The sequence below is a fragment of the Ovis canadensis genome, chromosome 1 (genome assembly GCF_042477335.2).
Source record: "Ovis canadensis isolate MfBH-ARS-UI-01 breed Bighorn chromosome 1, ARS-UI_OviCan_v2, whole genome shotgun sequence".
Classification (NCBI taxonomy): domain Eukaryota; kingdom Metazoa; phylum Chordata; class Mammalia; order Artiodactyla; family Bovidae; genus Ovis; species Ovis canadensis.
In genome coordinates, this window is record NC_091245.1 from 18,243,168 (window position 1) to 18,247,779 (window position 4,612).

At 38.4% G+C, this 4,612-nt stretch overlaps 1 non-coding gene across 1 annotated transcript; it reads right to left on the reverse strand.

The window, feature by feature from the left end:
• Positions 1–2,520: 2,520 nt before the first annotated feature.
• On the reverse strand, positions 2,521–2,593 carry TRNAC-ACA (transfer RNA cysteine (anticodon ACA)). Its single transcript has one exon. It is a non-coding gene; the product is annotated as a tRNA-Cys (tRNA).
• Between the last annotated feature and the right edge of the window lie 2,019 nt (positions 2,594–4,612).

A 4,612-nucleotide genomic window follows, 5' to 3' on the forward strand; every position in this document is an offset into this window, starting at 1 on the left:
AAAGCATTTCCCCTAAAGTCAGGAACAAGACAAGGATGTCCACTTTCACCGCTACTATTCAACATAGTTCTGGAAGTTTTGGCCACAGCAATCAGAGCAGAAAAAGAAATAAAAGGAATCCAAGTTGGAAAAGAAGAAGTAAAACTCTCACTGTTTGCAGATGACATGATCCTCTACATGGAAAACCCTAAAGACTCCACCAGAAAATTACTAGAGCTCATCAATGAATATAGTAAAGTTGCAGGATATAAAATCAACACACAGAAATCCCTTGCATTCCTATACACTAATAATGAGAAAGTAGAAAAAGAAATTAAGGAAACAATTCCATTCACCATTGCAATGAAAAGAATAAAATACTTAGGAATATATCTACCTAAAGAAACTAAAGAGCTATATATAGAAAACTATAAAACACTGATGAAAGAAATCAAAGAGGACACTAATAGATGGAGAAATATACCATGTTCATGGATTGGAAGAATCAATATAGTGAAAATGAGTATACTACCTAAAGCAATTTACAAATTCAATGCAATCCCTATCAAGCTACCAGCCATATTTTTCACAGAACTAGAACAAATAATTTCAAGATTTGTATGGAAATACAAAAAACCTCTAATTGCCAAAGCAATCTTGAGAAATAAGAATGGAACTGGAGGAATCAACTTGCCTGACTTCAGGCTCTACTACAAAGCCACAGTCATCAAAACAGTATGGTACTGGCACAAAGACAGACATATAGATCAATGGAACAAAATAGAAAGCCCAGAGATAAATCCACACACATATGGACACCTTATCTTTGACAAAGGAGGCAAGAATATACAATGGAGTAAAGACAATCTCTTTAACAAGTGGTGCTGGGAAAACTGGTCAACCACTTGTAAAAGAATGAAACTAGATCACTTTCTAACACCGCACACAAAAATAAACTCAAAATGGATTAAAGATCTAAATGTAAGACCAGAAACTATACAACTCCTAGAGGAGAACATAGGCAAAACACTCTCAGACATAAATCACAGCAGGATCCTCTATGATCCACCTCCCAGAATTCTGGAAATAAAAGCAAAAATTAACAAATGGGATCTAATTAAAATTAAAAGCTTCTGCACAACAAAGGAAAATATAAGCAAGGTGAAAAGACAGCCTTCTGAATGGGAGAAAATAATAGCAAATGAAGCAACTGACAAACAACTAATCTCAAAAATATACCAGCAACTTCTTCAGCTCAATTCCAGAAAAATAAACGACCCAATCAAAAAATGGGCCAAAGAACTAAATAGACATTTCTCCAAAGAAGACATACGGATGGCTAACAAACACATGAAAAGATGCTCAACATCACTCATTATCAGAGAAATGCAAATCAAAACCACAATGAGGTACCACTTCACACAAGTCAGAATGGCTGCGATCCAAAAATCTGCAAGCAATAAATGCTGGAGAGGGTGTGAAGAAAAGGAAACCCTCCTACACTGTTGGTGGGAATGCAAACTAGTACAGCCACTATGGAGAACAGTGTGGAGATTCCTTAAAAAATTGCAAATAGAATTACCTTATGACCCAGCAATCCCACTTCTGGGCATACACACTGAGGAAACCAGAATTGAAAGAGACACATGTACCCCAATGTTCATTGCAGCACTGTTTATAATAGCCAGGACATGGAAACAACCTAGATGTCCATCAGCAGATGAATGGATAAGAAAGCAGTGGTACATATACACAATGGAGTATTACTCAGCCGTTAAAAAGAATTCATTTGAATCAGTTCTGATGAGATGGGTGAAACTGGAGCCGATTATACACAGTGAAGTAAGCCAGAAAGAAAAACACCAATACAGTATACTAACACATATATATGGAATTTAGAAAGATGGCAATGACGACCCTGTATGCAAACAGGAAAAAAGACACAGCTGAGTATAACGGACTTTTGGACTCAGAGGGAGAGGGAGAGGGTGGGATGATTTGGGAGAATGGCATTCTAACATGTATACTATCATGTAAGAATTGAATAGCCAGTCTATGTCTGACGCAGGATACAGCATGCTTGGGGCTGGTGCATGGGGATGACCCACAGAGATGTTATGGGGAGGGAGGTAGGAGGGGGGTTCGTGTTTGGGAACACATGTAAGAATTAAAGATTTTAAAATTAAAAAAATAAAAAATAATAAAATAAATAAATAAATTAAAAAAAAATTCTTCCCTTCATAGATCACAGCCTTCTTGTGGCCATGCTGCTGCTGCTAAGTCGCTTCAGTCGTGTCCGACTCTGTGAGACCCCATAGATGGCAGCCCACCAGGCTCCCCCGTCCCTGGGATTCTCCAGGCAAGAACACTGGAGTGGGTTGCCATTTCTTTCTCCAATGCATGAAAGTGAAAAGTGAAAGTGAAGTCGCTCAGTCGTGTCCAACTCTGCAGCCCCATGGACTGTAACCTACCAGGCTCTCCGTCCACGGGATTTGCCAAACAAGAATACTGGAGGGGGTGCCATTTCCTTCTCCAGGAGATCTTCCTGACCCAGGGATTGAACCCGGGTCTCCTGCATTGTAGGCAGACGCTTTACCATCTGAGCCACCAGGGAAGTCCAAATAAAACTGATATTTGTGTGTTGGTTTCATATCTTGTAATGTTACTGAATTCATTTATTAGTTCAAGCAATCTAGGTTTTTCTACATATAATGTCATGCTTTCTGTGAACAGAGGTAATTTAACTTCCTTTCCAGTTTGAATGAGTTTTATTTCTTTTTCTTGCCTTATTTCTCTGGCTTGGGCTTTCAGTGCTATGTCGAATAGCATGGTGAAGTGGACATTCTTGTTTAGCTCCTAATCTTAAAGGAAAAGCTTTCAGTGTTCTGTCATTATATGATGTTAGCTGTGTGCTTTTCATATGCATTCATGACTGCTTTTATTTATTTGGCTGCACTATGCTCAGCTTGTGGGATCTTAGTTCCCCAACCAGGGATTGAACCCCTGGCTTCTGCAGGGGAAGCATGGTGTCCTAACCACTGGACTGCCAGAAAACTCCCCACAGCTGCTTTTAAATGTCTTAACTTCCCTAAGAGTCTCACCTCTGCTTCTTCTCAGGGCCTTAAATGTTCTGTTGTAGTACTCTGCCTGTATTTCTTGCCTCCAGCCGCTGATGGGTCTGCAGTGCCTCTGAAGTCTGCATGTGCCACGGCACCTGCCACTGCTTTCAGCAGCCTGATATTCAGACTCTGTCACCGTTTCCATCTGAGCTCAAGTCAGAAGAAGCAGGAATCAGTCTCTTGGGTAGTCCCTGGTCATGCCAGAATACTGTAAATAAGCTCAAAGTAAGAACCAGGTATTAGGTGACTTCCCCATTATTGAGTCACCAAGAGTGCACAGAAATGCCATGAAATATTCTGTTTAAGTGCTGCTTAAAACTTGGGTATTTTCCTGGTTGCTGAAGACCCTCGACTGTTTTCTCAAGCTCCCACAGCATTATTTTCGGTCAATCTGTTGTTGTTTACTTGATGTTTCCATGGAGGAAAGAGGGCCTGGACCTTCTGCTGTCTTGCTGACATCACCATCAGGTAACGCTAAAAGTTTTATTTTTACTTAAATTCACATTTGATTTATGATCCAATTTGTATTAGATGATTGCCTGGCTTTGAATGATAGTGTCACCATATTCTTATTCTTTGGCTTTGGGAAAATTCCTTAATCTCTCATGCCTCAGTTTCTTCATCATAAGATGAGGGGCCAAGTGGTATCTACCTACTACAGTTATTGAGAGACTTATTCATATATATGTACAGGATTCAGAAAAGGACTGGAAATTAGTACATTCTCAGTAAGTGCTCCTGAATGTAAATATTTTTTATAGCATTTTGATCTGGTAATCCACTTGGGCCTTGGACGCTCACTGGGGACGGACCTAATTAATTTTCAGAAAAAGCTCAACTGTACCACTTAGCATAACTTGAAGAACCTCATGGCTGGGTGGGAGTACTGAGAAACACAGACTCAAGTTTGAACAGTGGATTCTATTGTGCTAAATAAATATGTGTTTCCTTTCCCTTCCCTTTCCTTGTACCCATACACAGTTTGAATACAGAGTGTTCCATGCAAGTTATTTTTTTTATTGATCTAACCATTAGCTCAATTTATAGAAACTTTCAATGTCTTCCTTGTTTATAGATATCCTGGGGACAAAGCTCATTTAAAAAAATTTCCTAGAACCTAAATGTACCTCTGCACTCAGTTCCCCAAGAACTTCCTTTTTCAGTCTGTCTAGACTTTATCTGTCTATCTAAGCTTAAGGTTTTTAATATGATGATTTTTCTAAAATTAAGGCTTAATTGATTTACAATATTAATTTCAGATGTCCAACATAGTGATTCAATAGTTTTATTGGTTTTATGCTGTTTAAAGTTATAAAATATTGCCTTTATTCTCTGTTCTATATAGTATACTCTTGTATCTTTATTTTATATATGATAGTACTTCTTAATTCCTTACCCCCTTTTTTCCCCTCCTCCATCCCTGGGAAATGATAACCACTAGTTTGCTCTCTATATCTGAGTCTATTTCTGTTTTGTTATATTTATTCATTTTTAAAAAAACTTTTTATTTTTTA